Below are 27,331 nucleotides of genomic sequence, written 5' to 3'. Positions count from 1 at the left end.
TTTGAATAAAAACTTTAGTTTAATATAACTAAAATCTACATTCGACGTTTCGACCTTTATGTCAAGGTCATCTTCTGGAGCATACAACTATACACAGGAAACAAGCTATACTACAATCAAACTGGTTTGTTAAAGACACTGACCAACCGCTACAACAATTGTTGGCCTGACCTCTGGTGAGCAAAAAAAATAAAAATAAATAAAAAAATTAAAATTAAAAAAAAAAAAATTTCAAAAAAATTATACATCAACGCTAGAGTCCTATTATTAGTGTTGTCTACTATATACATATATTCACATCATTCCAGCCAGTTGGTATGGAATGGTTTCTAATATTAGCTAAGGATTGGCTAAAGTCCTGACTTATGCTGTATCTTTCATATTAGGTAGGCTGAATGTGTGCCATCCAGATCCTTGGTATTTTCATGCCATCTTTGTTGTTGATATTTGGGTGGTTTATCAAGATTTCGCAGGATTCCTTAAATTTCCTTTCGTACCACGTTTTTGTACGGTGTAAGGAGCAGGTGCTTTTCCAGTTGATTTGGTGTATGGTGTTGAGTGCGTGGTCTGAGAGGCCAGCTTCACCATAATGGTTATATTTAATGTGTCTAAGTGTTCTTTCTATTTCTAACCTAATCTAACCTTCTTTCTTCTGTTGAAGAAAGAACACATTAGACACATTAAATATAACCATTATGGTGAAGCAGGCCTCTCAGACCATGCACTCAACACCATACACCAAATCAACTGGAAAAGCACCTGCTCCTTACACCACACAAAAACCTGGTATGAAAGGAAATTTAAGGAATCCTGCGAAATCCTGATAAACCACCCAAATATCAACAACAAAGATGGCATGAAAATTCCAAAGATCTGGATGGCACACCTTCAGCCTACCTAATATGAAAGATACAGCATAAGTCAGGACTCTAACCAATCCTTAGCTAATATTAGAAACCATTCCATACCAACGGGCTGGAATGATGTGAATATATGTATATAGTTGACAACACTAATAATAGGACTCTAGCGTTGATGTATAATTTTTTTGAAAATTTTTTTTTATTTTAAATTAAATTTTTTATTTATTTTTATTTTATTTATTTATTTATTTATTTTTTGCTCACCAGAGGTAAGGCCAACAATTGTTGTAACGGTTGGTCAGTATCTTTAACAAACCAGTTTGATTGTAGTATAGCTTGTTTGCTGTGTATAGTTGTATGCTCCAGAAGATGACCTTGACATAAAGGTCTAAACGTTGAATGTAGATTTTAGTTATATTAAACTAAAGTTTTTATTCAAACACGGTAGTTGTCTCCATAATTTTCAAAAATGCATTCGGATCACCGTGTAAGCCTAAAAGAAAGGATTCAGATCTGAGGGTGCTTAAGGGTCAAAGCTGTATAACTGAGAGGAGACCTCCACATAGCCTCTGAAGGAATGTGGAGAACCAATCAGGGCTTCTGACCTACTGTCCAGTCCTCACCTTCTCGTGGTGCACCCTGTTGGGTATCTACCTAGATACTTAACAGACGAGGATGGGCTGGCAATTTGGGATTTAGCCGACCAAATTATATTCTTACTGGCTTCAATCAAAATACAAAATGATGGTACAACATGACAAAATTTCATGCCGACTGGGGCATCGCCCAGTTAAATAAGGTCCCCGTTGTTCTTGCCAGGGAACCATGGTGAACAGCGAAAAGTCAGCTACTGGAACAAATCTGAAAACACACCCCAACTCAACATCACCAGAGTTAAAGATCGGTACTATCAATGTAAGAAGCCTGAATGGCAAAGAAATGGAGCTAGCTGAGGAATTAGATAAGTACCAGATCGACATAATAGGGGTGACTGAAGCAAAAAAGACAAACACTGGTGAGATCTTTCAGAGCAATAAATACAAAATTTTATATTCAGGCAGTGACAATCAAGAAAAAGAAGGAGCGGCCATAGTATTCAACAATAAATACGAGGCTAATCTTCTTGAATGGCAGGCAGTCTCAAGTAGAGTGATGTGGGCAAATATCAGAATGGGGAACTGGATAATGAGACTTATTTGTGCCTATGATCCCACAGAAGGTTCTACTAAGTTAGAAGTGCAGGAATTTTTTGAGACTTGAGAGAAAGCAACTGACACAATGAAAAAGGAAAAGTTGGTCCTTGTTGGGGATCTAAATAGCAGAGTAGGAAATGATTGTGAAACATACAAAAATATTTTGGGAAAATTTGGAAAAAAGAGCAAAGCTAATAATAATGGCAAATACTTGTTGGAATTCTGCTCAGAACATGGACTGGTTATTACTAACACCATGTTCCAAACATAAAAATGTGCATGAATTCACATGGAGAGAAGAGGCAAGGAATAAGAAAAGTGTCATCGACTACATTACTGTTGATAGTGATGTTTTCTCTCTGGTGCAGGACACCAGAGTGTACAGAGGATTTGAAATTGGAAGTGATCACTAGTTAGTCTTGAGCAGGATAAAATTGAATTTCATATCGAAAAGAATAACATGTAAGAAAGTTTTAAAGCGAATAAAAGTTGAGCAGCTCTCAGATGTAAATTGTAGACTAAAATACACAAAAAGATTATTGAAGAAAAAATGATAGAGTTTGAGAACAGGAACCAAATCTTGGAGATTCAGTGGCAAGCCTTGAAGAAAATCCTGATTGATTCAGGAGAAGAGGCATTTGGTGAGGTTGTCTGCAAGAATAGAAAAAGCAGAACTCCACAGTGGACACAGGAAGTTAAAGAGGCAGTAAAGGAAAAGAAGAAAGCATATCAAAAGTTCCTGGCAAATAAGTCAGCTTGTGCTCTTAGAGAATACAGAGACAAATGTAAGAAAGCTAAACACTGTGTAAAACTAGCTAAACAAAAGTCATGGGGGGACTTTGGCAAGAACATTGAAATTAAATATCAAAAAGGTGGCATAAATATTCTAGAGGTTGTTGAAGAAGCTTATGAATGGAGGAAATAGTGGTGTAAAAGGAGTTAGAGATGATAAAGATGACAGGAAAACGGGAGAAAAAGATATCCTTGAAGTATGGAGTAATTTCTTTGAAAAATTGCTAAATGAAACAAGCAGTGATAGCACAGTGGTAAAAAAACACTTAACAGGCATACAGTATATAATACATATCCATACTTGAAGTAGAAAAAGCCATCAAAGGCTTTGAAATGTGGAAAGGCAGCAGGAGTAGATGATATTCAACCAGAAATGCTCATGTATGGAGGTATAAAAGTTTTACATTGCTGCACTGCATAGTTCAGAAAGCCTGGACAGAGGGATGAATTTCAGATGATTGGAGTAGAGCTCTCATAGTACCATATATAAAAAGGGAAATAAAACTGAATGTGAGAATTACATAAGTATTTCCCTACTGAGTGTTCCTGGTAAGATTTATGCATGTATACTTGAGAAACGGTTGAGAAGAATTGTGGAAGATAAGCTTGGTGAAGAACTAGCTGGATTCAGCCCAAATAGAGACTGTCATGATCAGATCTTCACTTTACGACAAATATTTGAGAAATCATGGGAATATAACAAAGATCTGTATTTATGTTTCGTAGATCTGGAAAAGGCATATGACAAGGTGTCAAGAGAAAGAAGCTATTCAAAATGCTACAGTTATTTGGTGTTAATGGGGCATTATATCAAGCAATACTTAGTCTTTATTTGAGTTCTATGTCAGCCGTTAGATTGAAGGAAGTACAGGAAGATGGTTTAATGTTAAATCTGGTGTGAGACAAGGATGTACATTATCCCATCTGTTATTCATTATCTACATGGATCACATTATGAAGGAAAGCGGTATTAAACATGCTATCAAAATTGGAGATGTTAATGTCAGCACTTTGTTTTATCCGGACAATGGTATACTTCTAAATAAATCCGCTACAAGGCTGCAAGATTCCCTGACTAAATATTAATTCCCTGAATAAATGGTATGAAGGTCAGCAGTAAAAAGACAAAGACGATGAAAATAAGCAGAATCGTTGAAAATTTCAACTCATTTGTGAATGGAGAACCTGTGGAACATTTCAGCTACTTAGGCACGATTTTTAGTGAAGATGGTAAATTAAATATGGAAACAGACAACAGATTCAACAAAGATGGTATGGTAGGAAGTCAATTGAATAAATTCGTATGGAATAAGAGAGAAATTAGTCAAAACACTAAATTAGCTGTATACAAGACAGTGTTCAAATAAGTTTTAACTTATGGATCTGAGAGCTGGGTCAGAAGTAAAACACTTGACCAAAGACTAAAGACTGCAGATATGAGGGTCTTGAGAAAGATTTGTGGCATGAACAGATGGCATCAATGGCAATATCATATTAAAAATGAGGATATTAGGAAAGAACTTGACATTGTCAGCATCCATGAATGCATTAGCAGAGCTAATCTCAGGTGGAATGGTCACTTAAACAGAATGGGTTAGGAAAGATTAGCAAAACGAGTGTTCTCTGCCAGGTTGGCAGGAAAATGACCCAGAGGAAGACCAAGATATAGGTGGGTTGATACAGTACAAAGTGCCTTAAACGATAGAAATATAAGATCTGATAATGTTGGAGTCTTGACAAGTAACAAACTGATTTGGAGGAAAATTGTAAATAGGAAGTTAATAATGATGTGGATTTTTCATGTAGTACTATCATATCCTGTACACCCCTTAAGGGTACATGGCAGGAATTTGATGATGATGGAATAGATCTGAGGTTATCTCAATCGATAACCTCAGATCTTTATTTCTAACCCATCTCTGTGAAGATACATAAGTCAGAATTGGTTTGACACTGCCTATATAGCTAGTTTAGTATTTTGACAGATATCTCCTTTCTTCCATATAAATTTATTCAGTTGATTTTCTACCATACAAGATTTGCTCATTTTTGCTGCCTATTTCAAAATTTAATTTCCAATTTTCATTAAAATTTGTACCTAAATGGCTGAAATGTTTTACTTGTTCTACAGTTTCTCCATTCAGGATGCAGTTGATGTTTCTGGCTATTTTCATTGTCTGTGTCTTTTTATTGCTGATTTTCATACCAAATGTATTATAGCAGTTATTCAGTTTACTCAGGGAATCCTGCAGATTTGCACTAGATTTATTTAGGAGTATAACGTCATCTGCATATAGTGAAGAGTTGAGATTAACATCTCCAATTTTAATATTGGGTTCCATACCACTTTTCATCATTCACATTATATATGTCGATATAGATAATCAGTAACAGTGGAGATAATGTTCACCCTTGTCTCACATGCCCGATTGACATCAGACCATTTTTTGTTTTATTCCTTTATTTCTACTGCTGACTTACATCTTAAAGATAGACTTTCATTATGCACATATATTCACAAGAATATAGTAAATTTATTACTGTAGATATTTCATTCAGACTCTGACTCATCGGTACCATCAGAAGTTGAAACTACAACAAAGAATGTTAATCCTATTTACAGAGCTGAGCCATGTGCCGAATGCCATGTAGTGTGAGTGGTTACAATCAAATAAGATTATAATTAAGTCCAAAATTTAAAATTAAGTGATTTTAAATAAAATAAAATTTAATTAGATAATGAAACGACACAGCATGATATTAAATTAAATTTTAAAATTATAATAATAAATAAACAAATGTAATAATAATTAAAACAGGGGGCAGGCAAGCAATTAAGCTAATTGCTTGCCATTTATGAGTATGAGACCCTCCAAAATCTTGGCAATAGAGGGACAGTCATTCCGATTTAAATTTGGGTAGTGTAGTAGTGCTTCATTACTCTCTTTAAATAACTGCTCAAACCTAAACCTGCACCACTATAAAAAAAAAATAGGTATTGAACCATTGGAATTGTGGTCAGTGTCTACTGCATGCTGAGCAAGACCAGATTTTTCAGTTTTATTGTTATTAATATATGATTGTTCTTGTAGTTGTTTTTCAGTAGAATGTTCTATTTGTCCAAACTACGAGCAGATGCACTCATGTTCAACTTGGTAAACACTGGAGGGGGGGGGGGGCATTTTATCCTTCGTGGATGGTAACCAAGAGGAGATTTTGTTGAAACTTCCTTGAGGTGAAACACTTCTGTACTAAGATGCATTGGATGGTGTTCATTTCTTGTTGGGGACCTTGGGAATTGGAGCAGATAATGCATGCTCTGTTGAGCAAAGATTTGAAGATGCCTATTTTTGAGATGGATGAAGTGCTGAATCTTGCTGTATGTAGCGGCCTGTGTAGGTAGGTTCACGGTAAATGTCCAAGAGGGCTAATTGTCCATTCTTTTCTTTTTTTCATAATGAAGTTGATGCATGGGTGTAGGTCAACTCGGTAAACTTTCTCTTCAACAATGCAAGCAACAACGAGTGAGGATTTCCTTTTTAAAACAATGATACAACTTGAAGATAATTCCTTTGTTAAATTCAAAGAAACAATCAAATCGTCAGGTATTCATCATATTTACGTCAACACTAGCCACGTGCTTGTACACAGTCAACTACAAGCCGCCAAACATGATCTCACCCTGAATATTCACATCTCTCTTCAAGAGACAGTATCTTCTCTCTTAAACACCGATCTTTTCTCCTTGGTTTTAGACCTAGGTAATCTCTCTAACGTTACAATAAAAAAAAAAAAAACCAGACTTATTCTTGACCACAAGTTGAACTCACTTGCTCTTAAGTAAAAACCATCCAAGGTAAACCCAGCAATAAACAGATGGGTTATCAACATATCCGTACATTCTCTCACCCCTGCATATTTTTCAATTCTTACAAAAGGACATGATTTTGTTATAGTGCCTAAAAGAACTCTATATCTGGATTTCCTACATAACATTGAGAGGAATCTAACCACCCTCTCAAGTGATGACCTTAATAAACTCCGACTTAAAGTCTCCTCAGTACTACTCAGAGCTAAACATCTTCCTCCAAACTTATCTCTAGTTGAAATCAAACCTGTCATTGAGACAAAATAATAATCTTATCATAACGAAAGCAGGCAAAGGTAAAGCTGTACTTATCATGGACACCACTGAGTACAACAAAAAAATTCTCTTCTGTTACAAGATCAGTCCACTTACCAAGAGATTCTACAGAATCCTACCAACAGTTAAATTAACATGGATGAAGACACTATTAAAATATTGAAGATCCCTTTTGGAAGAAGCCTGCATTTTTATGGCCTTCCAAAATTACATGAGGAAGGAGTTCCACACAGACTCATAGTGGACTGCATAGACTCCCCCACCTATCTCTTAGCCTTATTCCTCGCTCGTCTTTTAAATTTCTACACTGGTCACACACAAACCTTCATGAAGAATTCATCAGATTTTTTGACAAAAATAAAAAAAACTTCAATCTACAAACTTCGTGATTAGCTTTGATTCTGGTCCTTATTCACTGGTATACTTCTGGCTGACACTCTCCGACTGTTATCAGATGAGTTTCCTCCAGACATAACACATTTACTTGAATATAACTCTCGTTTTTTTTCCGTAAAATTAATGTTAAAAATTATGGTCCGAGATATATGCGGGGGATTTTTGAAAACTAAAGTTTTTCAGGAAAAAACTAAATCAGTGTTTATAATTAAAACCTCATTTGTTGAATTGGATTTAAACAGTATTGATGCGAACACAGATTGATAAAAAAAAAAAAACTGTTTATTAACTTAAAAGCTAATATTTCACTGGTATTATATCCAGCATCTTCAGAGTATACAAACAAAGTTTGTTACAAATGAGACAACAATTCGGTGTAACAGTGGGGCTAGTATAAGTAATTGCAGTGTGCAACACAAGACTAAAGTCCTAATACGGCGGCATCTAAGTTTTTTTTTTTTTTTTAAAGTAGTCCGTAGTTTTGAAAAAATTTAGTAGTTCAAATAGTAGTCAAAAGTTTTGAAAAAAAAAAAAAATTAAAATAAATAAATATTAATTTGGGCTTAGGATGACTGTCTCCCAAATCTTTGGTAGATTTATACAGCCATACTTGTTAAGGTTTGGAGTATGTTTTAAGGCTTCTGTTGATTCCAGGAACAACCTCTCTGACTTGTAGAAGCTTCTGTGCGGTACTTTTGTTTTTTTTCAATTGATCCTGTGTGCCGGGGTATCCAAAGCATGGTCTGCCAGACCCGACTTGCCATAGCGAAAGTGCCGGATATATTTTTTGTGTTCACTGAGGCTGATGTCCACAGTTCTTCCTGTCTGTCCGTAGTAGGCTCCATGACAAGAACAGGGCACTTCATAGACTCCTGGATGTGATAAAGGAGTGAATCTGTCCTTAGGTGAATGAATGAGAGTTGCCAATTTCACATAAGGTTTAAATACAGTGTGCAGTTGGTATTTGTTAAGCACCCTAGATATCTTTTCAGATGTGTGTTTAATGTATGGGATGGTGATGGTTTTACTGTAGTCTTCAGTAGTGGTGGTGGTGGTGGGGGGGATTTTTGGGTAGCATTTAGTATTTTATCTATCTTATGGCGATTATAGCCATTGGTTAGGAAGGTCTGATGCAAGTGAGAAAGTTCAGCAGTGCGAGCAATGTCATTGGAACAGATTGCTCTGTCTCTATGGGTTAGTGTTTTTAAGATACCATATTGTTGAGAAGGGTGATGGTGTGATTGTTTCTGTAAATATCTCCCTGTATGTGTGGGTTTTCTATAAACCGAAAATGATAAGGAATCTTCTGGAAGGCATGTGATCAGGCTGTCCAGGAAGGGCAGGCAGTCATTGGCTTCTAGTTCCATTGTAAAGTGGATTTTAGGGTGCTGGCTATTTAGATGCACTAAAAATGTATTCATTGTGTCTGGGCCATGTGGCCAAATAGCAAACACATCATCAACATAGCATAGCCAGAGACTAGGTTTGAGAGTGGCTATGTTGATAGCTAGCTTTTCCAGATGTTTTTTGTTGAAGTTGGCTGGGGGGGGAGAAAGGGGGGAGGATCCCATAGCTGTCCCATCTAATTGTTTGTATATTTTCCCTTTCCATGTAAAATAACCTGCCTGTACTGTGAATTTAAATAGCTGAAATATATCAGGGGGAAATTGTGAATTTAGTAAGTTAAGTGTTTCAGTCAATGGTACATTAGTGAATAATGAGATGATATCAAAACTCACCATTAGGTCTGAACTATTTAAGGTGCTGTTTTCTAAAATACTTTTAAGCTGGGTAAAATTTTTAACAAAAGAGGGAGAATTGTTTGTGCAAGTGGCTAGTAGTTTGGCTAAATGTTTAGCTAGTTTCTATGTAGGACTGTTTATACTATCTACAATAGGGCGTAAAGGTGTACCTGGTTTGTGAATTTTTGGAGCTCCATATATTCTGGGTGGTGTAATGTGAAAGGGTTTGAGTTTGGTTTCTTTTGGCCAGGAAGTGACTGTGTTCAATAAATTGCACAGCTTATTCTTTTGTGAGTTGGTGGGATCTCGATCTATAATTTGATATGTTGATGGGTCTTGGAGAAGTGCGTGCATTTTGCTTTCATATTCTTTGTATCCATTAGATACAATCACCATCCTTGATACAATCGTGTTTCCTTTTGTTTGATTTGTTTATTGTGATGTGGTTTTTATTGCATACTCTTTTAGAGCCATTATTTCTTTATGTGGGATATTATTTTTGGGAGGCTTAGAATGGATTAGGATATTGGCCACGTCTCACCTAATATTGCTGGAGACAGGTCATATATATATATACCACGTTCAATGGAAGTCATTATTTTGGTTTTTGGAACTTCTTTAGGAGTAACATCAAAATTGCGTCCACACCTTAATGCACTCGTGGTTTCTTTGGTTAAAGTTAACGATGATAATGCGGCCACTGCTTTGCTGGAGGATTTCAAATTTCTTCTGGTGCCGGTTTTTAACTTTAACGAATTCTTTATTGGCTGTAGAGTCGGAGATTCTCTTCAGGATATCCCATAGGTTCAAAATGTCAGATAGTTTATCATGTAGTGCACTGATGGAAGAATTTATTTTTGAAAGTTCTCGGTGAGTAGCGTATATCTGTTCCCGTAATAGTGCTAAACTCGCTCGTTTATAAATACGTTAGGCTTTGGCCGAGTGAAACTTGTTCTTTATTTTTATACAATTTGGTATCAAATTGGTATCTCAGCACCTTTTTAAGAAGACTAACCTGTTCAGTTGCTACACCAATTTTACTTTCCACACCGTATTGTCGTGCCTTGCGTACGATGTTATGTTCGTGAAGAATATTTAAACGCGTGGATAGGCTTATGTGTTCGTCACGCATGTTGAATTGGATTTAAATGGTATTGATGCTAACACAGATTGATAAGAAAATAACTATTTATTAACTTAAAAGCTAATATTTCGCTGGTATTATATCCAGCATCTTCAGAGCACACAGACAAAGTTTGTTACAAATGCGAGATAACCACAATCCAGTGTAACATTGGGGCTAGTATAAGTAATTGCAGCATGCAACACAAGACTAAAGTCCTAATACGGCACCATCTAAGTTAAAACCCTTTAACGTTAAAACTTTTTCAAAGTTTCAAATCCTTTTACATTAAATTACCCAGAATATATGGAGCTCCAAAAATTCACAAACAAGGTACACCTTTACGCCCTATTGTAGATAGTATAAACAGTCCTACGTAGAAACTAGCTAAACATTTAGCCAAACTACTAGCCACTTGCACGAACAATTCTCCCTCTTTTTTAAAAATTTCTACCCACCTTAAAAGTATTTAGAAAACCGCACCTTAAATAGTTCAGACCTAATGGTGAGTTTTGAGTTTTATCACCTCATTATTCACTAATGTACCATTGACTGAAACACTTAACTTAATTCACAATTTCCCCCTGATATATTTCAGCTATTTAAATTCACAGTACAGGCAGGTTATTTTGCATGGAAAGGGAAAATATACAAACAATTAGATGGGACAGCTATGGGATTCCCTCCTCCTTTTCTCTTAGTCAACTTCTACATAGAACATCTTGAAAAACTAACTAACAACATTGCCACTCTCAAACCTAGTCTCTGGCTACGCTATGTTGATGATGTGTTTGCTATTTGCCACATGGCCCAGACACATTGAATACATTTTTAGTGCATCTAAATACCCAGCTCCCTAAAATCCACTTTACAATGGAAGTAGAAGCCAATGACTGCCTGCCCTTCTGGACACACTAATCAGACATCTTCCAGAAGGTTCCTTATCATTATAACATAAACTGAAAGCCAAACGGCTATTTTTCTGGCATCCTTAATAATAATTAAGGGGATACAAAGCCCTTGTTGCTCAACTGCCAGTAAGCAAAACTCTAAGATCGAGAACTACGAATCTATGAGTTTCATATATACTGAAAAACTATCGGCAAATCCAAGTGTAAATGAACACTTGGTAGTACAACACCAAGGCAACTCGAAGCAAAGGTGGAGCAAGCTCCCTCACCATCCTTGATATTTTCTCATAATGTAAAAACACAGCCCCTAGGGGATGTAATACTGTAATTACATTATGAGGAGAGGTCACTACCCAGACCGGTTTCAATCTTTTTTGAGGTCTCAACACTGACTAGACCTCAAATAAAGGTTTCGCCGATAGTTTTTCGGTATATATGAAACTCATAGATTCGTAGTTCTCGATCTTAGAGTTTTGATTACTGGCAGTTGAACAACAAGGAATTTGTATCCCCTTAATTATTGTTCCTTATCAATAGAAAACCCACACATACAGGGAGATATTTACAGAAACAATCACACCATCACCCTTCTCAACAATATGGTATCTTAAAAACACTAACCCATAGAGCTAGAGCAATCTGTTCCAATGACATTGCTCTCACTGCTGAACTTTCTCACCTGTGTCACACCTTCCTAACCAATGACTATAATCTCCATAAGATAAATAAAATACTAAATGCTACCCAGAAATCCCCCCCCCGCACTATCTACCACAGAAGACTACAACAAAACTATCACCATCCCATACATTAAAGGCACATCTGAAAAGATATCTAGGATGCTTAACCAACTGTGCACCATATTTAAACCTTATGTGAAATTGGCAACTCTCATCCGTTCACCTAAGGACAGATTCACTCCTTTATCACATCCAGGAGTCTATGAAGTGCCCTGTTCTTGTCATCGAGCCTACTACGGACAGATAGGAAGAACTGTGGACATCCACCTCATTGAACACAAATAATATATCCGTCACTTTCGCTATGGCAAGTCGGGTCTGGCAGACCATGCTTTGGATACCATAGCACACAGGATCAATTGGAAAAAAACAAAAGTACTGCACAGAAGCTTCTACAAGTCAGAGAGGTTGTTCCTGGAATCAACAGAAGCCTTAAAACATACTCCAAACCTTAATAAGTATGGCTGTATAAATCTACCAAAGATTTGGGAGACAGTCATCCTAAGACCAAATTAATATTTATTTATTTATTTTTTTTTTTTTTTCAAAACTTTCAAGGACTTCTATTTGGACTACTATATTTCAAAACTTTGGACTACTGTTTTTTTTTTTTTTTTTTTTTAACTTGGATCACACCATATTAGGACTTTAGTGTTGTGCTGCATGCTGCAATTACTTATACTAGCCCCACTGTTACACCGGATTGTGGTTGTCTCGCATTTGTAACAAACTTTGTTTGTGTGCTCTGAAGATGCTGGATATAATACCAGCGAAATATTAGCTTTTAAGTTAATAAATAGTTATTTTCTTATCAATCTGTGTTCGCATCAATACTGTTTAAATCCAATTTAACATGTGTGACGAACACATAAGCCTATCCATGCATTTCAATCCTCATTATATATTCATCATATTTAACATGTGTGACGAACACATAAGCCTATCCATGCATTTCAATCCTCGTTATATATTCATCATAATTTATAATTGCTCACATTATTTATAAAATGAATGTATTTAAATTTTAATTATCAATGTTATTTACTTGATCGACTGCTCACCCATCACACGATATATTTGAACGAATCTTTTAGTGACAATGCTTCTGTAATTAAGTTAATTATTTCTGGCAAAATCATATCCCAAGCTCTCAAAATTCAGTTGCACAGCAGTTCTAATGATGGTCTCTTAATCCATCCTCTGTGCAATCCAAGATAAAGTCAGTACTTTTACTCCCACATTTCCTCTACTGGTTGCTGCCATCTCTATGCATATGATTGGTGTAGTATTAAAAAGAAGATCGTGCGACTGAACTACAAAGTCAAGCTGACTATTGTTGATTTGAAATGCTGAATCTCTTCAACCAAATTCCAAAATATCTGAAACTGCCATAATAAATATTAACTATCTATTTCTTAAAGTTTTAAACTTTTTTTGTATGCGAACTATATGTGAAACTTTTTAATTTCTTTTTTTGTAAAGTACAACAATCCCTTGATTAGTGCGTCATTTTTTTTTTTCAATATCCAAATTAGATTAGTGCACTTCTAAAATTCAATTAGTGCTGCAATATACATTTTAAAAATAAATGTTATAGATTTAAAAAATTTTTCTCTCTCTACATTTTTATGGCTAACTGTTTAAAAAAACTACTCACTGGGATGAAATTACCGATTTAAAACATTTCACAAAGTGAATTTTAATGGCGTACTACACTATTTCCATGTACGCTGTGTTCCAAATTTACCACCAAAATGTAATTCATTTGCTAATTATAGAGCTTTTGATGATCATATCTCGTCCCTCCTTTGCAACTGTTTTCCTTAATTTTTTAATTTGAAGTATTTTCCCAGCCTTTCATCATGAGTAAGAGAATTAGTGAGCAATAAAGTGGAAGTGTGAAAATGATTCGAAAAGTAATCTCATTAGAAGAAAAACTTGCAGTGATAAAGAAAAATGTATAAGGTAAGTCCAGAGCAAAAATGGCTGAATCAACTATAAGAGCAATTATAAGCAAGACTGCTGAATACAAAGAGAAAGGTAAGACTGCTTCAAGTTCATCATGCATGCAGACCACTCGAAATCAAAGTATTATGATGATTGAATTAGAGAAACTTCTCTCTACATGGATCGAAGATTGTAACCAAAAAATGGATACCCCTAAACACTGACTTTGCATTAAGTCTTTTTGTAACCTTGAAAGAAAGAGCTATCAGTGATGAAAAAGAAGAATTCCACACTAGTGCTGGGTGGTTTGAGGTTTTCAAAAAAGAGAAATAGCCATGAGGCTTTGAATCACAGGCGAAGCTGCATAACGAAGCAGATAACGCGGTGGCCACAAATTATCCAGGGATTTTGAAGAAAATTGTGGAAGAGGGGGGGGGGGGGAATTTGTGACTAACAAATATTTAATGGCAATGAAACCAGCAAATGCCTTCCAAGACTTTTCTAGCCAAATCAGAGAAATCTCAGCCTGGTTATAAAGTCTCAAAGTCGAATTACATTTCTGCTGGTAATATGCAAGCCTTTTGGAATCATATTCTTCCACATTGTGCAAAATGATTTTAGAGGCTTTTCAACTGAATCTAAGTTAATTAAATCTCATTCTGAGAAATTGGGTGATTCCGCCCTGTAAAATTTAGATGCACAGCAGGAAGATTATGAAGAAAATTTAATCGCTGACAAGCCCAAAGAGATTTCACAGAAACAATTTGAAAATGTTCGTACAATCGAAGTTTTTAAGCAAAAATGCTTAGAGGCTGGCCCTGATAAAGAGAGAAGCAGTAAAATTTGCAGAAAAGTAGAAGGGACAATAGGGCCATACCGTCAGTTGTATGCAAGAAACAGAATGCCCGTCAAACTACGTTAGCTCAATTCTTTGTTAAAAAAGTAAAATAATAAATTGATATTCTGAATATGTTTAATTGTCTCTCAGTTTCATGGTCTTCCTTTAACTAGGCCCTGAGATATACTCTAATTCTTTTATAAAAAATAAGGGTCAAAAAAGAAATTTGAGGAACGAATTATACTTTTTCCCATAGGTTATTATATTCGATTAATGTGCCTATTTTAAAGAACGCATTAGCCACATTAATCGAGGGATTGCTGTAAAATCAGGGTTGCGAGTTATATTCAAGTAAAATACACTAGTTGAACTGTGACTTTGTCATGCACTCAAGCTATTTCATCTGCAGGAACCAATTTTACAAACAGATTGAAGGAAGTGTCATATGCACTTACTAATTTCTACTTAGAGCATTATCATTTATTTATATATTATTTTTTTAAATTTTATTTTATTTCAAATCACTTAATTTTAAATTTGGGACTTAATTGTAATCTGATTTTACTGTAACCACCCACTAGGTGATATCTGGCATGTGTCTCGGCGCTTAAATAGGATTAACACCTTTTGTTGTAGCTTTACCATATGATTATGATGATATGATCAGTTAGTTTCTGGTTGAAGTATTTGCATTAATAAAATAAGTATATTCTTGTGAATATGTGTGTATAATAAATGTTATAATGGCACAAGGTCCATTAAAATTTGTTATATATAGAGACTACACTGATTTGTACAATGTCCGATTTTTATTATTATTATTATTATTATTTGACACCTCCAGGGAGTCCTAAGACTCATCGAGGAAGGGGGGGGGCACCTACTCTACAACTCTCCATCTCCACCACTCAACCTCATCCAAAAACTGCCTCATCTACACCAACGCCCTCTACTGTCCACCATCACCACTATTATTTTCACAGACAATCACAAACATCCATGCCTACGGCAGGATTCGAACCCGTAGCCTTTTGGCTGGAGAGCGGATACGCTCACCGCTCGGCCAACTGAAGCATTTTAAACAACTCTTCTCTTGGCACCTTGTCATATGCCCTTTCTAATTCTATGAAACTTAAATACAGATTCTTGTTATATTCCCATTATTTCTCAACTATTTGTCTTAAAGTGAAAATCTGATCCTGACAAACTGTTCAGCCTGATCCCAGTTTGTTCTTCTCCAAGCTTTCCATTTCACAATTTTTTTAACCTTTTCTCTAATATACTTGCATATATTTTGCTAGGAACATAGGTAGGGAAATTCCTCTGCAATTCTCGCATTGTTTTATTTTCCTTTTTTAGAAGGATGTTATGAGAGTTCTATTCTAGTCATCAGAATTCAGCTCTCTGAGTGGGCCTTCTGAATTATGTGTAGCCACTCTAAAACTATTATACCTGCATATTCGAGCATTTCTGGCTGAATTCAGCTACTCCAGCTGCTTTTCCACATTTCAAATTTTCGATGACTTTTTCTTCAAGTATGGATATGTATTCCTGACTGCATTCCTGTTGAGAGTTTTCTACCATCATGCTGACACTGCTTGTTTCATTTAGCAATCTTTCAAAGTAATTAATCCAGACATCTAGAGTGTCATTATCTTCAGTTTTCATGTCACCTTTATCATCTCTGATTCCTTTTACAGTATTTTTTCCTCATTTCTAAGCTTTTTCAATAGCCTCCAGGATATTTTGCCACCTTCCTGATATTTATTTTCTATGTTCTTACCAAAGTCTCCATGACTTTTGTTGAGCTCGTGTTACATAGCGCTTCACTTTCTTACATTTTTCTCTGTATTCTTTAAGAGCACAAGCTGACTTGCCAGGAACATTCACTATGCTTTCTTTTTATTTTCCTTGACTGCCTCTTTAACTTCTTGAGTTCACCATGAGTTCTGATTTTTCTATCCTTGCAGACTGACCACATTCCTCTCTGGCTGAATCAGTGTCTTCAAGATTTTTTACTAAAACTCCAAGGTTAGGTTCTTGATTTCAAGCCCATTCATTTTTCCTTGAATAATATTTGTTTATTTGAGTCTATGGTTCACCTTTGAAAGCTGTTCAACTGTGATTTGTGTTTTGTGCAAAACTTTCTTGCACACTCTTTTTTTCAATATGGAATTCAGTTTTATCCTTCTCAACACTAAATGGTTATCACTTACAATTTCAAATCCTCTTTGTACTTGTGTCCTTTGAGGAAATATTGCTGTCAACAACAACAACATAGTCAGTGAGACTTCTTATTTCTTGTGTCTTTTCTCCATGTGAATTTATGCAAGTTATGTTGGAATGTGGCATTAGTAATAACTAGTCCATATCCTGAGCAAACATTCAGCAGGTACTTACCATTATTATTAGCTTTACTCTTTTCTCGAAATTTTCCTAAAACATTTTTATATGTCTGGTAATCATTTCCTACTCTTCTGTTTAGGACCCCAACAAGGACCAACTTTTCCTTTTTTGTTGTGTCAGCTTCCTTCTCTAATGTCTGAAAAAATTTCTTCACTTATTCCATAGTAGAACCTTCTGTGGGACTGTAAGCACACATTAATCTCATTGTGCATCTCCTCATTGTGATATTTGCACCCATTCAAGAAGATTATCACCATATTTAGTGTTGAATACTGTATCTACTCTTTTTAATCGATTTTTGTTGCCTGAATTTAACATCTTGTATTTGTTGCTATGAAATATTTTGTCTGTTTTTTTGTCTTTTTGCTTCAGTGACACCTATTGTGTAACTCCTATATTATTATTATTATTATTAGACCCTCCAGGGAGTCAAGGATTCATCAAGGAAGGCTATACTTCACCTAAACCAGCTATCATACATTTTCTTAAACCCATTCACACTAGATGCACTATTCCACTCTCTCTCACTGCCCTGTCAGAGGAAAATCTAGTACTTATCCCTTTCTCAATTGCAAACAAACTTAATTTGCATGGATGCCCCGTTTGCTCCCCCCATGTTCTGTATAAACAAAAATTTCATCAGATGGTATCCTATGACACCTATTCAGAAGTTTATTGATCTTTATCATATTACTCCTCTTTCTTCTGTTAACTGGTCTATAGTCTAATAATAATAAATTTAGTTTAATCCTTTATCCAAGTGTGAGCAAACAAAGTTTGTGCCTGAAGTATCTTCAGGACTGGGGTAAGGTGATACAGCACCAATTTTTTCATCAATCATGGTCTATAGTCTATCTATTCTTAATCTGTCCTCATAATCTGAATTCCATAATCCTGATATAATCTTTGCAACCCTTTCCACATTTCTGTATCCCATGGGAACGCAGGAGACAGTTTACATACAGTAGCACAGGTGTAGTTGTATGTAAGTGTTGTAAAGAGGCAAATGACTTCCTTATCCTTGTATATCAAGTTCATTTCAACATCGCAGTTATTCCAGAAGAGGCAAGTATCCAAAGATGATAGGGTGGCTTTGTATGGTGATTCAGTCATTAAAGGTGTGGTAAATCATAAGGTGCATAAGACATATACACCTTATATAAAAACAGAACCCTGAAGTGGTATGCTTCAGGGTTCTGTTTTTGGATCCCTACTGTTTATAGATTATTTGTTAATGATATTTCATGTGAATTGACTTGGGGATCTTCAAATATTTGCTGATGATGCAAAGTTATGTAAAATTATCAGGAGTATTGCTGATGTTAATTCTCTACAAGCAGATTTGAATAGACTTTTAGCTTGGACAAATGATTGGAATTGTGGTTTTAATATTAATAAATGTTTACAATCACCCCAAGATTCAGGATCTTGGGACAACTGTAGACAGTAGACTAAAGTTTCAAGGGCACATTGCAATTGTTGCAAAGACTGCACTTCATATTGCTGCTATGATAAAAAGTACATTGACATGTAAGGATAATCAGATAGTGATGCCTCTATATAAGCCATTGGTTCAACTACACATGGACTATTGTGCCCAGATTTGGTTGGCTGGTTTTCGTTGTGACACAGAAACACAGGAGAGTGTCCAAACATAAATGACCAAAGTGATATCAGCACTCTTGATTGTTGGTTATGAAGTGCATTTGAGAGAATGTGGATTTCAGAGTTTGGTGAATAAGAGGAAAAGAGGAGATATGATAGAGACCTTCGAATTAGTTAAGGGATTCTTATATAAAGTTGTATAAAGATGTGATGAAGAAGGATGTGAGGTGTAGATTTTTTTTTTTTTTTTATGTGGAGTATTGTTGGTGAGTGGAATTAATGGAGTGTAAATAACTTCAAAGTTCATTATGATAGGCATATTTGCTGGTGAGTGGAAATAATAGAGTGTAAATAACTTCAAAGTTCATTATGATAGGCATGTTTGCTGGTGAGTGGGCCTCCCACGAGTCTGTTGACTCCATGGAGGTTACTAAAATAATACTAATTATAATCCTTTGAGTTGTATTTGCTATTTTCACTATGCAACATACATTTGAACTTTAATAAATTTTTATCCACCATAATGCAAGATCCCTAGTCTCATCAGTTTTTTGTAGCATAATCCTGTTAACCACTGGTCACCTTTAAATCTGGTAGATTCACATCCCCAAAATACTATTTCTGATGCCTGTCAGCCATCCACTTATCCATCTAAATAGTTTATATTTCAATCCCATATTCTCCAGTTTATGCAACAGTTTTTCATATCAAATGCCTTAGCAAAATCTAAGAGTAGTGTATCCATTCCCTTTATCCAACTCAGCTGTAGTAACACTTATAAAATGTGAGCAAATTACAAAAACACGAGGCCTTTAGTAAACATATACTGTTCTTTGCAGAAGTTTTGTTTATAACTTGTCTCTCATCCCATATATATCGCTCGCTGTAACATGAGCATCATTCGGTGAGAGTAAAAGAATTGTTTCAACATTCAAAATATTAACAAGAATGAGTTAAACAGCATGAGTCATATTTTCTCTCTCTGTTGCAGCTGAGTAAACAGGAGACAACACTAATAAAGTTCCAAGGAACCAGGCTGGATAGCTGTTTGATTTAAAAATAATAATAAAGAAAAAATAAATAAATTTATGAACAGTTTATGGCAATTACCTCCCAAAACTTTGATAGGCATGCAATCTGTTCGATTAAGATTAGGGCAATGATGTGGTTTAACATCTTTGATTCCATTGCACTCTGTCTAGTGTCAGTAGCATGAGAAGCAAAGGCCCTAATGCTCCTGGTTTTAGAAATCTTATGTAATTTTAGTGTTCTTCAATTAACAGAATGGCCAGTCAGCCCAAAATACTAATGTTGATTTGAAAAGGGATACTTAATAGACAGGTGAGGATAGTAGAGACATTTTATCTTTAATAGATGGTAGGAAAGACAGTAACTTTTGTGCTGGTTTGAAAGTAGTGTACAGATGGTATTTGCAGAGAATCCTTGCTATTTGTTCAGAAACCCTTTTAAGGTAGGGTATGGAAATTCTCTTTACATCAGATTGTAGTCTGGCTGAAAGATGATAATTATCAGTTTACATCTTATTAATTATGGAATTATCCAGTTATTTTCTGGATGGTGGTTTTGTTATATATATATATATATTAGACAACAGAGATTCATATTTTACTTAACTCTTCTGATAGAAGGGAATCTGAAGAGCAAATTAAATTGTATATACTCTGCGTACAAGACTTTTATATACCTGTCTTGTGTGAAGGATGCCATAAAGCTTGGTGGTATACCTGCCAGTGAAAGGAAGGCTTCTGATAGATGGAAAATTAAATATCACCTTTAGAGTTATGGATTACTAAGATATCCAGGAAAGGAAGATTGCTGTTAGATTCACATTCAATGGTGAACTTGATGCAGTTGTATAAGGAGTTTATTCTCTCTAAAAATTTGAAGTAATTATTGTTCATAGTGGAACCATACTTGCAAGTATATCATCAAAAAGTAACCAGATATGAGATTGAGGAAAAAATGTGTTAAGGTTAGCTTTCCAAATCTTCCATGAAGTAATCAGCCAAAGCAGGTTGGATTGGACTGCCCATGCCTGCCTGTTCTTTTTATTTGCTATACAAAGTATCCTGCATTGATGATAAATTGTATCAGCAAATAGAAGGAACAGCCATGGGCATTCCTATCGTTGGCTGATTATTTCATGGCATTTGAAAAGCCAACGTTTTAACATAATTTTTCCTCAACCTCTTATCTGGCTACATTTTGTTGATAATAGATTCACAGTCTGTAAATATACAGCCCTTTACACAACATCATCAAGAATCACTATTGGACAAGAATCTAATAGCAGTCTTCCCTTTCTTTGTATACCTTAATAATCTAACTCTACAGGAAATATTGAATTTTCAATCTACATGAAGCCTTCATGTAGATTGAAATTATCAAAGAAGACAGGTATATACAGGCACATACAATTTGTTCTTTGGACTCCTTTTTATCAAAAGAATTAAATAAAATGACTTTTATTTAATGACCATCAGCTAGACTACAATCTGGTGTGAAGAGGATGTGAGCTTGAGTAGGTTAAGTTTAAGGTTGGGTATTTTTGGTAGACTGTTTGTTATAGTAAGATCAGAATCGAAGAACACAAGAATCATAGGATTCAGGAGTTTAATCTCATGCTATCGGCAATAAAAAAGAGTTCATTGCATTCAAAAATATTACACTAAAATAGATTTAAATTTGTTTGCTATTCCTTGAAATGCACGAAACACTACTTCATGCTCTTATCTTAATCGAACAGACCCAAGCCTGTCTCTAAGTCTTGGGATGTAATCACCATGAATTGTTATTAATTTGTATTTATTATTATTATTATTTTTTTATTATTAATTATTAATAATTCTTCATTCTGAATTACACAACTATATCTGGCCTAGTTCCTTGGAACTTGAATAGCGTTGTCTCCTGTTCACTCGTCTATGACCGAGACAATTGAAAGTATGACTCTGTTATTGTGTTAATATTTGGAATGTTATAACCAATTCTTTTGTTCTTTCCCTGAATGATTGTCATGTGACAGTGAGTGAAATGTACAGGATGGCCATAAATTAACTTTCCCTCTTTGGAGGTATCTGTAGCTAAAACTAATACACAGAATGAGATCACATTTTATATTGAGACTTTCGAAGGCATGGGGAGATGAATTCCGTGAAAAAAAGATTTAGTATCAAAAGTTGCTGATAGGGGAAATTTTGGCGCTTGTGGAGCTGAAAGCAGTCAGATATTTGCAGTAAATGCTGGTAAATGGATTATGCAAATTTTACTGTGCGTACGTGACAGCAGCTCCACCAATTCCACTTAAAAAGGGATTGGGAACGTTCTGTTAAACTTGGGTTCCAATTTTATTTTAATACTTGTATTCATATATATGTCTTTATATTTATTCTCTGTTCTGACTTACCCCTTTAAGTAATTTCTTAAGCTAACATCAGTGAGTCATGTCTTAACTATCAATCTAGGCCGATGAGCAATTTTACAAGATATGCACGTGGGCTATGAAGACAAAGGAAATGTCGTTAATTGGCACCAATTCCTTTGTTTCAATACTGGTACTTTATTAATTTTAGGGAAAATTTATATTTATACTGTGGCATCCTAAAATGTATTTAATGAATATTTATTCATGGAACCAAAGTCTAGATCAGCACAGTCTCGTAATTCTTAAACAATTAGCAGAGTATTCTCAGTTAATCTCACTGTTAGAATTTATCTTGCAGTCATAGCCCCCTATTTTATGTTTGTTATTCTTACCTCCTGCCTTGGTTCAAACTTTTTTGAACAGTTCAGTAAAATGAAAATCAGGCAAATCTTCTTATTCATTTCAAAAGAAATTAACATTTAATTCGTTGAATAGACATAATACATGTTATAAGAAATTTTTAATGACATAAAATTAGTCTTGTTAATATTGGGAAGTGAGTAGTTTCACTTATGATTGCTAAATCTCCTTTAACATATTAGATCATAATTTCATACCATTAATTGTAATAGAGATCTAACTCTCATTTATATATGACACCATTAAAGGCTATTCTTTCTATAATTCACATACATTAACAAATATCTTCACACTATTATTCCAATTAAAGTATAGAGTTCCTAAATTTCATCAGCTTAATTCCTCAAGTTCTTTCAATGAGAGGCTCAGTCCTGAGTTGAAGATCTTATCTATATCTAATTATTGTCCCCTACACAATCTTACATAACAAATAAGAGTCTACATTACCAGTAGTTGGGGACGCACTAGACCTTCATGTGTATCCCTACAGCACCTTCAATTTCCAGATTACTTTCCAGATTTACCTCGGCTTTTCTACACATCAGTTGAATTCGGACATGACACATCACTGATGGAGGAAGCAATTCTGGCTCCCCACTCGCTCATAAATCAGCTGGGCATGGGTTTTCGATCTCCGGCGTGATCTGGAACTTTACCATGTCAGGTCATTCCATAGGCTAGAACTGCCCATGGACACTGCCGCTTGCTGCGATGACCTCACAATGGACCTCTCTGCCGATGACCACTCCAGGGAATGAAAAAAAAAGGGCAAGAGCTTGCACCGCAGTGCCTTTTAAAACGCACGCCCTATGTTTCTTGCCTACATCATCCTCATTTCTCCCTTTTCTAGCGGCGCGTCACTCCTTTCAGCACCTAGTGCCAATCTCTCCTCTAGCGAGCTCTTCTGAGGAAATCCGCATGCGCGTTCTATTAGGTGCACGTGTATGACTTCAGGCCATTGCTGTATAATCGGATTGTCCTTTGCCTTCAACATTATAATAGCATTTATATAGATTACACATAGTTCAAACTTCACAAACTTTGAACTATGTGTAATCTATTAATTATTTAATTAATAAAACACTTAATTATTTTCAATATGATGCATTAGGTAAAACTTTCTTAAATATTAACATAACTGATAAATTATAATTGGTTATTTTTCTCTTGATATATTAATACTGGCTCCAGAATTGATAAACCTTGTTAAATCTGAATGAAGGTAAAGGTTTTGACTTTTTCCTTTCATTCAGAGTATAACAGTTCAGGCAGTTATTCGAATGACTGACGAATTGTGCTCAATATGCGTCCTACCTTACCTCAGCGTGTGCTTTACTTGTTAAGTTGTTTTACCTTAAACAGTGCAAATGCTGTAGTGGCTCTTTGGGAATTTAGAAGGCTTCATAACTTGCATACAGGTCCTATGTCAGCTGTAGCACTGAGAGCTATGATTAAGAAATTTGAAGAAACTGAATCACTAGGAGTTAGACCTGGCAGAGGATGGAAAGCAGTGCAAAAAGAGAAAGTGTATGTGGTCCAGGGGACCCTGATTCTGATGAATAAAACATTAGTGAGTTCAATCACTATCAATCACAGACATTTCTATGTCTCTTGCAAGTTGTTGTTTTAGTTTAATTATTATTATTCTTATTATCATTGTAATGCACCACATATCCAACTGGAATGAGTGACGTGGCTGTTGCTTACATCTTCGAAATGTTGTTATTCCATTTTATCTGCTTGTTTTCGGCTCCACCAGCGCCAAAATTTTCCCTATCGGGGACTTTTGGTACTATATCTTTTTTTCTAAATCATCTCCCCATGCCTTCAAAAGTCTCAATATGAAATTTGTCTGATTCCGTTTATTGGTTTTAGCTACAGATGCCTCCAAAGAGGGAAAGTTATTTTATGGCCACCCTGTATATGAGTTGTCAATAAATTCTAATTTCCTCTACATGTATTAAACTGTTTATTATCATTATGTCTACCATGTGTTTCTATAAAATGTCTAGTAAATTGTATATTTTTATGTTGTACAAATCTTTTTACATTTGTCTTTTTCCATCCCTAGACATGCTTTCATATCTAATTAATGGAAGTTGAAATATAATTACCTGTACCTCTTAGAAATTTAAACATGCCAACTGGTTATAGAAATTCTCTCCATTGTCAGTTAGTTATATATACTGAAAGCTAAACTTATCCCTTCTACATTAGCTATGATTTCCAAGCAGATGATTTATTGTGTTGTACCATGTGGATGAGTATGCAACAACACTCTTGTTAAAAATGTGTTACAAAGACATTCCAAAATGTGGATGCAGTTGTGCAATAATTAAGCATAATCCCAGAAGATCCTGTGGCTAACATTAGTAATTGAATGTTCAAAATTTATAAAATTTCTGTTAATTCTCTTATGTGCAATTAGCTTAGGCTTTCAAAAATGTAGCTCTCTTGTGTGATCCTAGAAATTTCCTTATTAAAATCTGACCTATCGAACAACATCCTTAATCAAGAATGGTTGAATCTTATTATAAACATCTCCAAGTAGTTCGGAAACTCTGCTTTTCATAGACGCATATCATCTCAACAACAAATTTTAAAACCTCAAACAACAATTGCCTTGTTCAAGCAACCCTCACAGTAAGTGGGTTATTAATTTTTCTAGTCATCCCTTAACAGAGGATGAATTTAATCTCCTGGCTCGGAGCCAAAAATTTACAATTGTTCTGAAATGTTTCTTTTCCCCTATTTGTATTTTCTACATAATGCTGAAAATCTCTCTCATCTCTCCTATGAGGATTGAAATAAATTACTCTTTGAGGTTGAAAAGATTATTTATGGTTCTATACCACTCTCTCTCAATATTGTTGTCTTGAAATTAAAAACTTTTCGATAACAAAAATCTTCATTACGAAAGCCAACAAAGGCAATGTTCTCTTACAATTGCAAAACACTTATGTCATAATTGGCAGAGATCCAACCAATAGCCAGCTGAGTAAACTTAATTCTTTATTAGGTAATGTAATCTCCCTCAATCCAGATAAGCCGGAACCTATCATGCATGACAATTCGGGATTTATGGTCTTCCTTCACAATACTGGATATCCTCTGCAACCAATTGTTGACTATAGGAAGTCCTAGTTACAAAATCAAGTTTCATCACTCCCTTTACTGGCCATTATAAAGAATATTTCTGATTTTATAATTTAGAGATTGGAAACGTGACTCTTCTGATTTAAGAGTAGTTTTGACATTACCTTGCTCTTAACTAATGCATCTCTAATGACACCATGACACTTTTATTGTCTAAATTTATGTTAGACACTGTAGGCCTCTTGAAGTTTGTTAAGAACTCCAGCTGGAATGGAAAGATTTACAGATAAACGTAGTGTACCACAGTGAACTCCTCAATTTCTACAACTCTGGCAAACTTTTACTTAGAACATTTTGAAGAAAAATTCTACTTTTGATCCCAAACCTTCACATTAGCAATTGGGTGTCATATGAAAAATAGCCTTCATCACAGAATCAGATTTACCTTTGAAATAGAATCAAATGGAACTATATTCTTTTTTGATGTCCTTTTAAAAAAAGAAATGGATCATTCCTTTATCCACTTCATTGTACTACAAATCGTCCTTCTCCAGCTGATATTTCATCACATATTGGCACATCGCCCCCATTAGAAATTTGATACTAAATGCCTACTATCAAGAGTCCAGATCATTTCAGTAAGAAGTTTTAAGCAAAAAAAAGCCATTTTTCTCCAACTCTTCAACAAGAAGAGATGACTCTTTTAGAATCTCCATTCTTTATATTATAGGTACTTATGAACATTTTACTCATATCTTTGGGAAATTTCTTCTTTCAACCATGTTTAAACCTGTAAATCTAATCAGCTGTGTGTCCATCTACTAAGGATAGAGTACCTTTGTTGCTACCTGGAGTGTGTTAATTTCCATGTAAGTGCAAGTTATGTGGGTGGTCTGAAAAGTTCTCGGCCTAACAATGAAAAAACGAATTTATAATTTCAAAATTATTTTTATTTTTCAACATAATCTCCCTTAAGACTGATACATTTATTCCAGCGATGCTCCAGCACCATTATCCCATCCCTCCCTGTAGTGGTTCTCAGTAATATCTCCAAAATACCCCTATACAGCTTCAAACACCTCTTGATTCGAAGAAAAACACTGACCAGCGAGGAAGAGTTTTAGTTTTGGGAAGAGATAGAAGTCAGAGGGGGAGCCAAATCTTGGAATAGGGTGGATGTTCCAATAATTCATAGTGTAGATCCCTTATTATTCCCATTGCCAAAACATCTTTGTTGGCAGGTGCACTGTCCTGATGAAAGATGATTTTTTTCTTCTGCAAACTGGATTTTTTCATCTAGTCTGGTTAAAAGATCAGAATAATATTCCCCGGTTATTATTTTACCCTTTTCAAGATAATTAATAAACAAAATGCCTATAGCATCCCAAAATACCGATGCCATGACCTTTCCTGCTGATGGAACCGACTTTGTCTTCTTTGGCACTGAACAACTGGCTTCTGTCCACTGTTTTGACTGCTGTTTGGATTTTAGTGTGGAATGGTGAATCCAAGTCTCATCCATAGTAATAAATCGACACACAAAATCAGTTTTATTCTTGTTAAAACGTTCCAAGCACTGTTCAGAGATTTTCATGCGAGTGCTTTTTTGATCTGCTATGAGCAAGCATGGCACCCATCTTATGCAAAGCTTTTTCATTTGCAATTCTTCATGCAAAATATATCCTACACGTTCTTTTGAAATGCTTATAGTCTCAATAATTTCATGCAGT

At 35.2% G+C, this 27,331-nt stretch overlaps 1 protein-coding gene across 2 annotated transcripts in view; it reads left to right on the top strand.

The window, feature by feature from the left end:
* LOC150104731 (protein meiotic P26-like) overlaps positions 1–27,331 on the top strand; it is a 298,850-nt gene that overhangs the window by 209,999 nt on the left and 61,520 nt on the right. The window lies entirely within an intron of this gene.

The sequence above is a fragment of the Typopeltis vanoorti genome, chromosome 7 (genome assembly GCF_054136105.1).
Source record: "Typopeltis vanoorti isolate ZY-2024b chromosome 7, IOZ_Tvanoo_1.0, whole genome shotgun sequence".
In the NCBI taxonomy this organism is placed as follows: Eukaryota; Metazoa; Arthropoda; class Arachnida; order Uropygi; family Thelyphonidae; genus Typopeltis; species Typopeltis vanoorti.
The sequence above is the reverse complement of the archived record's forward strand: the minus strand, read 5'-3'. Positions and strand labels throughout refer to the sequence as shown.